The following is a 9619-nucleotide window of genomic DNA, read 5'->3' as shown; positions in this document are numbered from 1 at the left end:
GATCCCTAGATTAGAATGAGAGATGAGTCGAGTCTTAGATATCAAGACTAGAACTTGATTACAGAGTTGTATTGATTTATGTTTCGTAGATTACGATTCAGATATTATTTACAGATTGGTATTGATACATGTTGTTTGATTTTGTTACATGTGATAAGATATAATTCATGCTTTTATGTTAATTCAGTTATCTGCATGTATACATTATTTATACTGGGATTTATTCTCACCGGAGTTATCCGCCTGTTGTCTTGTTTGTATGTGTGCATGACAAAAGGTGGGACAGGATCGGGGTCAAGAAGACGATGAGAGGAGACAGATTAGAGTGGTGATTCCGGACTTATTGTAGATATGGTTTTAACACTTGGAATCTAGTAGTTGAACCTTAGTCTAGTTTCATGATTATTGTACATTATTGTACTTCTATACTGAGATGTATATTAGTAAATTCCATTACGTTCCGCACTTGCATTTTAAAAAGAAAATTTTTTAGACCCTGTTTATCTGAATTGATAATTAACTCCCAAAGATGATTTGCGTCCGGGTCCCCACAACGTAAAACCCATGTATTTAATTAATTGTTAAATTATGTAATCAACTTTAAAATGATTTTCTTGAGATGCATGATTTATGAAATTACATTATTTTAAATTATTTATGTTTATGTGATGCACGTTAAAATGTTTCTCGACTTTTATGTTTCAGGCGATTATTCGATGCGAGATCGAGGAAAAGAGGCCTGCGACAATTTTGACGATTTTAAAATGTGGTATTTTATTTTAAGTCAAGGAATTGGCATTTTAAATGATTTATTTAGTTTTAAGCATTTTAAAAGCCTAATTTAATTATTAGGTGATTTTATGATTTTAAACTTTTAAAGATATGTCACTTGTGCATTTTATTTTAATTAAGAGATTTTATTAGAGTTAGAGGTGGGTTAGCATTTTTAATTTGTTTTTAATTACTAATTTAGCCAATTCTATTCCCCTAATTTAACTAAACACACGAACCAACATATTTTTACACACACTACATATATGTCATTTGTTTTGTTTTGATTTTTGAGAGCAAAACCTAGGGTTCATAGAGCTTGAGCAGCCGCCCCCTTTCCTATACATTTTTCCAACACATCTCGTTGAGTTTTCTTTAAGAAAATAGTGCCACGTTCGTCCCGTATCGTCTCTCGCATCCTTCCCGCTTCGGTGTCGTCGTTTTGGTAACTTTAAATATCAAAAGGCATGTATATTCTTTCATTCTTGCATCGATCTTGTCATATTATATGTTTTGTTGTTTATTATGCATAAAAATCCATGTATGATGTAAAAAGTTTGAGCAGAAATTTGTTGGATCGATTTTCGAAACGTTTTTGGATCTAAAACTCGAAATTTGCTGTCATTTTAATTACTGAGACTTTTCGGTCGATTTTCTGGAAATACTTTCAACATATAAAACGTAGAACTTTTTGATACCTTCGATTTGACTGTAAATAAAAATATTTGGATAAGAAATGAGTGAGTTATGATTTTTTTCGTGGGACTGCTCAAAATGCTTTTTTCTGAAAAAATGCGTTCTTGATGTGTTCTTGAAATTTTATTGTTGCAAGCTTTGTTGGGGATTGACGAGTATTCGCTGCAGCATTTAAGTATGTTGATTGTGATGTTGGGATGGTTTTTGGTGTGTCGGATCGCATCGATAGGCACTTGTTTGCATTAGAACTCGTAAGATGCCTTTTGGTGCCAAACGTCGAGTTCACAGATTGGGTTACGTTGTTTGTGATGCGTAGTTGATTTGGGGCGTTTGTTTGATTTTGAATAAGTGTATAGCATCCTAGGATGGGTCTCGAGGCATTGGTTCACGGTTCGTATGATCGAGTTAGGAGGAATAAGCCATAAGTGTAGTGTTTCTCCCTTGGTTTACGATTCCAGCACCTACACGGACCCAAAGCCGGACCCTTACACAGGGTCCGAGTCCTTTTTCCTTCGAAATGTGAATTTCCAGCACCTACCCGGACTGCGTGTACATTTACCCGGGCCCTTACACGGGTCCATGTACCCCTTTAATTAAAATAAAATAAAATTAAATTAAATTAAATTAAATTAATTTTTTTTAGGGATTGTTTTAGGGTTTGATGTAATGACTTAGTACGATGATTAAACGAGGTCAAGTCTCGATAGATTTAGAACGTTTTGTCATTTTTGGGTTTGAGCTTGACTCTACGTCTAAGTTATGCAAGATAGATATTAGAACTCATGTTAGTATGTTCAGCAGTGGCCCTAAACGAGATCCAACGAATCCCTCAACGTCAAGTAAGTATGTTCGACGTGCAAAAGGAAATATTTTAATTTTTTGAGGCATGATAAATGTCTTGTGACCAAATTATGAACGAATTGGAAGTCGATGAACGTGGCCGAGTACCTCTCCACCCCGGTAAAGCATGACCGGGTTTAGATCAGGATTGGAAAGCAGTAAAGAATGACAAGGGACCAATCCACCCGGTAAAGCATGACCGGAGATCTCATGTTGACAGTGGATTTTCCCTGTCAGCCCAGTGATGTGGTTTAGTCTGATCAGACACATTTATGTATGAGTCACTTGCTTTGAACCATATCTCTACGTAAAAAGATGAAGTTTATGTATGTTCAAGTATGTATGAAGCAAGCATGTTTATGAAAAGTTTTATGATGATGGCACGTCTACGTTTATGCTACTACATTCAAGTTTCAAGTATGTTTATGCTATTACGTTTAAGTTTCAAGTATGTACGCTCTATTTTAAAGATGCATGTGGTTTTATTACGTATTACTTGTTATATCATGTTAATACGTGTTGAGTCTTTAGACTCACTCGACTTGATCGATGCCGGTGAAGATGACTTTGAGGAGACGAGGGGTGGGGACCAATGATCTTTCTTGGACTGCGCAAGAGGCTAAACTAGAGGACCGTCCATGTTTTATGAATACTTTTATGCATGTTGTTTCAAGTACTCTTATTTTCATAAAGTGATTTATGATGTTTAAACAATTATTACTTTTGGCAAACTTGGTTGTGGTTGTTTTTGTTGCAAATGTTTTTAGACGAGCAAGTATTTTTAATGCAAATTTGAAAGTTTAGTTTGTATTTAAGAAAATTTTAATTTTTCCATAAATTTTAAATTAGTTAAAAGTACGGTACGTTACAGTTGGTATCAGAGCGGTGTTCTTGTAAAGGGTTATGCCTACTGCCAGTTGCGAAAAGCTCACGAAGCCACACCTCAAGTCTGTAAGTTTTAAATTCTTTCATGTAATATGTATCCACTCATGATTTCAGCATGTGCATGTTTGAGTTCAATTTACATGAATCTTATGATATTAGTATTATGTTCATGTATGTTGGGTTTACGTGTTGGGTAAATGTTGGAACAATATGCCTCCCAGACGTAGGATTGTGCGTGAAGCATGCGATGAGAATAGGGAAGCCCAGGATGGGGAGAGGGTCACTCTTCCTCGTCCACCCCTAGATATGTAAGCTCAGATGCTTGCAGGGATGACCCAGTTCTTCGCAAAGTTCGCGGGGAACCAGACTGCAGTAGACACAGGGGCGAGGCCCAGACCGGAGGCAGTTTATGAGAGGTTTAAGAGGATGGATCGGAAGGAGTTCTCGGGGACTACTGACCCGATGATAGCGGAAGGATGGATTAAGTCCATCGAGGTAATATTTGCGTTTATGGAGCTACAGGATGCAGACAGAGTTAGATGTGCGAACTTCTTGTTGACTGGAGACGCCAGGCTTTGTTGGGAAAGCGCGTCAGTGTTAGTGAACTTACAAACACTGACGAGGAATGGGTTCAAGGAGGTTTTCTAATCCAAGAACATCAATGAAGAAGTACGCTCCCGCTTGACCAGGTAGTTCATGTCGCTGTGACAGGGAGACAACAGCGTGGCAGACTTCGTCAGGAAGTTTGAGAGGGGGTGTCACTTTTTGCCCTTGATTGCAAATGATGTCCGGGAGAAGCTGAGGCATTTTATAGATGGGTTGCAGCCGATCTTGCATCGTGATGTTCGAGTTGCTAGCCCTACGACTTATGCAGTTGTCGTGTCGAGAGCTTTGGCAGCGGAGCAAGACCAGAGGGACATTGAGGTCGATAGACAGGGCAAGAGACCCTATCAGACGCCTCAGCAGCAGCAGCAGCAGTGACCTCAGTTTAAGTGGCCTATCCCAGGACAACAGGGGAAGAGACCCTTTCAGGGACCATCGAAAGGCAAGGGTCATATTCCTCAACAGAAGGCTCCTCAGAGACCCGATGAGTACCCAGTGTGCCTGAAGTGCAACCGCCAGCATTCGGGACAGTGTTTATTTGGATCGGGCAAATGCTTCAAATGTGGAGCCAGCGATCATATGCTGAAAGAATTCCCACAGTGGAGGCTGCCGAATCAGGAGAGAGTGTTCGCCATGCAGGCAGAGGAGGCGAACCCAGACACGACCTTGTTGACTAGTAACTTCTTTAATTCAGCTCATTATTAAATTTTTGCCTTGCATGTTTTGAATTTTATTTGGGATTATTAGTGTGCTAGTTAGTAATTTTGGTGACTGGGTGTAGAGATTTCTACTATACTTGAGATTAAGATTAGAATTTTTGGGATATAAGTTTTTGTATTGTACCAACGTCTTTCAGGAAATATTTTCATAAAGAGAGTAGCCACGAAGGCCTTGATAGATTCAGGGGCCACTCACTTTTTTATTTCGGAGACGTTCGCTAATCATCTGGACGTCAGGTCTATTGGACTCGACGTGAGCTATTCAGTGACAATCCCATCAGGGGAAGAGTTATTATCTACTAGCGTGGTCAGAGACATCGATCTCGAGCTGCAAGGCCACCTAGTGTATGCCGATATAATCGTGTTGCCGATCCCAGAATTTCATATTATCTTGGGAATGGATTGACTGACGAAGAACAGAGTTCTTATTGAATTTCAGAAAAGGTCAGTATTGGTAAGACCGTTGGGTTTGGAGCAATTTCTCTTTGAGCCGAATATATGGAGGAGTTTTCCTCGCATGATCTCTTTCATGCAGGCACGGAGACTTATTCATAAGGGTTGTCAGGCCTTCTTAGCCAGCATTGTTTCAGCGCCTGACATACCCACTCTGTCTATATCTGATGTACCAGTAGTCAGATATTTTCCTGACGTCTTTTCAGATGACGTCACAGGTCTTCCACCAGAGAGAGAGGTGGAGTTCTCTATTGATCTTTTGCCTAGCACTGTGCCAATTTCTAAGGCATCGTACCGACTAGCTCCATCTGATATGTTAGAGCCCAAACAGTAGATTCAGGAGCTTCTTGACAAAGAATTAATTCGCCCTAGTTTCTCACCATGGGGCACACAAGTGCTCTTTGTAAAAAAGAAAGATGGGAGCATGAGGCTGTGTATCGATTACCAAGAATTGAACAAGGTAAAGATCAAGAACAAATACCCATTTCCAAGGATCGAGGACTTGTTCGATCAGTTGCAGGGAGCTACAGTGTTTTCCAAGATAGATCTTCGATCATGGTATCATCAGCTGACGGTAAAGGATGCAGATGTTCATAAGACAGCCTTCAGGACTAGATATGGGCATTACGAGTTCTTAGTGATGCCATTCGAACTGACGAATGCTCCAGCGATTTTTATGGACTTGATGAATCGAGTATTCCAGCCCTATCTAGACCAGTTCGTCATAGTGTTCATCGACGACATTCTCATTTACTCGAAGAGCCATGAGGAACACCATCAGCATTTGGGTACAGTTTTGCAAGTCTTGCAGAGACGTAAGTTGTTTGCAAAATTCAGTAAGTGTGAATTCTGGTTGGAGAAGGTAGCATTTTTGGGTCATATAATAGCTGGCAATGGTGTCGAGGTGGATCCAACTAAGGTAGCAGCAGTTAAGGAATGGGTTGAACCAAAGAATGCGTCAGAGATTTGCAGTTTCCTAGGCTTAGCAGGATACTACAGGAAATTTATTCAGAGATTTTCTTCGATTGCAGTGCCACTCACCTCATTGACCAAGAAGAATGCCAAGTTCTTGTGGAGTGATGAATGTCAAAAGAGCTTTGATACTTTGAAGCAAGCTTTTATTTCAGCGCCAGTGTTAGCCATGCCAGCAGGGCAAGGCAATTTTGTGCTATACACTGATGCTTCTAAGCTTGGTTTAGGCGCAGTTTTGATGCAGCATGGTCGGGTATAGCTTATGCCTCCAGACAGTTGAAAGTGCATGAGAAGAATTACCCGACTCATGATCTTGAGTTAGCTGCCAATGTCTTTGCGTTGAAGATATGAAGACATTACTTGTACGGTGAGAAATGCCAGATATTTACTGATCACAAGAGTCTCAAGTATTTCTTCACTCAGAAAGAACTGAATATGAGACAGAGACGATGGTTAGAGTTAGTGAAAGACTACGATTGTGAGATTAGCTACAATCCGGGGAAAGCTAATGCTGTAGCAGACGCCTTGAGTAGAAAAGTTGTAGTTGTAGCACAGGTGTCAGTGCAGATATCACTTCAGTCAGAGATTCAGAAGTTTTATTTAGAAGTTTATCCTAAGGGCAGAGCTCCTAAGCTTTCTAATCTGACACTCCAATATTCTTTGTTTGACCGAATCTGTAGAGGTCAGCCTTCGGATGAGCAGTTACTGTAAATGACCCTAAAACTCCTTGCTTGAAAATTTGCGAAAAATTAAAAATTTTCTTTTTAAAAATAAATGGAGTGCCTCATTCATAAAATCAACTGATAACTCAAGTTCAATGTTTAAAATATAGCAGAGGAAGAAAATAAAGTTTGCCGAAAATAAAAATTTAAAAATATTCAACAGCTGATAAAATGTCTGAGCATAAAAAAAAATGGCAAGTGTTGAAACTGAGGTCCTCGGGTGCCACTACTGCCGACCCAAGCTGGCTCACTGGTCCCCGCCCTCGGCCCTGGCCTCATCAGTACCTACAACAATCAAGTCTAGTGAGCTTAAAGACTCAGCATGCAAATATCGTAGGTAACGAGTAAATACTGAAGTAAAATGTGCATGGGATAAAATATCATGTCATGAGGCATACTGAAAATAATTTGTACTGAGCAATTATAATACGTGCATAACTGAACTTAAATCATAGTAAAAATGTTTGCTCCTTGGAGCCCTGTACTGAAATAACTGGTAAAAATTTTTTGTTGAGATTATGGTCTACGCCTGTGGCTCCTGCACTGAACTGAACTTATCGGTAACTGGCTACCGGGGAGTATCAAACTGAACTGAGCTGACCGGTCACTGGCGACCGGGTGGTACCAAACTGAACTGATCGGTCACTGGCGACCGTATAAAATAATGCTCCCATAATAGTGAATTGACCACAAGAAATATCGCATAAATCTCAAAAATAAGTATTTTCTATTTTCATGCACGTAATATAATTAAATGGCATAATGAAAATATCCTGTATATTTTACCAACTGGATTGGATCAGTTCCCAGACTCACTGCAACCTAAATATACCAAGAAAAATATGCAATAACTTATACTTGACCAAACTATGCAATTAAGTTTGAAAATGCGACAATTACGTCTAACGACTTCGTATTTAATCATGACTCCGAACCAACCCGAACCGACACTGAACCGACGTATAGTCATGATTAAAATACGCTTAAAATTATGAACTAATGCTCCTAAAATGATGAGGGTCGAAATCTAGGTGAAATGGAGGCCAAAACAAGAAACGCTCTTTCGAGAGTCAATTTGGCACATCGCACCGTAAATTCTCGTACGACCTCAACAATGATCCGAATCACGAACGGTCAAAAACACAACCTTCCTAACTTGATGAGGCACTGTCCAGTCCAAGGCCACAGGCTAAAAGCCAACCAAGAACTCAAACAAGCCTCCGAACCAACACAGCAACTTGCTGTAAATTTCCAGCAGCTATACCATCGCGTATCTTGTGTTGTTTTCGAGACAACCGGCCATTGGGGCGTGAACCACCAACCAGAGACTCTTACCAACATCCCAAGGAATTATTTGAACCATGGCTAAGGGCCCTAGGCCAGCCACAATTTGCCTCATTCCAGCAACCAACCGAAAGCTCTTACCGAGGGCCCTCATGCGTGCGTGTGTGGTGTTGTGCTTCGCTTGCTGTCTCGACTCGTTCAAGTGGCCATTGATTGACCATGGCATGATCTAGACATCTAGGGGCATGGTATGAACCGTGGCTAAGGGCCATAGTCCAACCAAGATCCACACCAAACCAACCAACTCGAAGTACATGTGCTGTCAAAACCGAAGGGGCCGAAAAGGGAGGGGGCTGTTCTTGATATTTTATGTAAAAACCGATGAGCCATAGACCAAGCCACCAAAAGGGCGACTTAGTCACGTCTTAGACATGATTGGGGAGTGAGCCTAACCATGGATATAGACCTTTGGGGTAGCCAGGATCAGATTCAATCCCTTGACAGAAAAATCTGAAATTTCGAAGCACAAAATGGCAGTGGAGGAATGCTGCTATCATTTTCGGTTCCATCATGCATGGGGCTGATTTGAATGGACCAACATGGTCCTAATGCACCCTATTACATGTCTAGATGTCGCCTTGGGAGCCTGGAGTCGAACCATCTACCTGAAACCACTAAACAAGAGGAAACGTGAAGCTTGCCAAGGAAAGTCAAAAAAATCTGCACCATGGTTTCGAAAATATTTGGACATGCATCTCGATTTTTTTTTCTTGATAAAACATGATCACATACTGAAAAATAATTGCTAATATGACTTGATTGAGGTTTGAAAGAATCTAGACATGCCTTGGTTATCGTTTGAAATAAAAACAAAAAGAATACGACGACTCGGCGCGGAGGAGGTGGAGCGCTTCTTTCCTTTTCTTTCTTGCTCTCTACTTTTCTCTCTTGTTCTAGGCTGTGAAGGTCACGATTTTTAATCTGAAATGGATGCTGATTTCGGTGATGGAGGAGGGGATTAAGTGGTTGGGGGAGTGAGGGGGGATCCCATAATAAATGGATACAAAGGGTGACCAAGTCTACCATTCTTTTGAATTTTGAATTCTAGTTTGATATCAAATGATTTGTTGGTGCATGTTGGGGTGAGGTGGCCGATCCATTACCATCTAGACTAGGTGAGGATAAGGTTGATCATTAATTAAATGGTGCTCCCAAAAATAAAAGAATTATCCTACTAATTAAATACGAAAGAAAGGGTCAAATGTGTTGGGTTGGCATGGGATAATCTAGCAACTAAGGAGGGCCGAAAATTCACTAATAAATGGAGGAGAAATGTTGATTATCTAGTAAATTAATAACCCTTAAAAGCCTCACTAATCCTTTAAATAATTTAGTGAATTAACCCTTAATTATTGGAACTTAAATGAACTTATTTCTTAATCACCTCAAGTAATTACATTAAATCCTCAAAACATCCTTTTTAACTTAAATGAACTTACTTGCTAGCTAAATTAACTTCTGGAAATATTTCTCGAATCTTAAATTCTATCACAAAACTCCAACTCCAGTCCGGCCTCACTGAAATAACTGAAAAATCAAACTACTGCAATGAAATAATAAAATATTAACTTCAAAGAAATGCATTAAAATAATCATGCAATGAAGTCAATTTAT

This window comes from Primulina tabacum, chromosome 11 (genome assembly GCF_025594145.1).
Source record: "Primulina tabacum isolate GXHZ01 chromosome 11, ASM2559414v2, whole genome shotgun sequence".
NCBI lineage: Eukaryota > Viridiplantae > Streptophyta > Magnoliopsida > Lamiales > Gesneriaceae > Primulina > Primulina tabacum.
The sequence above is the reverse complement of the archived record's forward strand: the minus strand, read 5'-3'. Positions refer to the sequence as shown.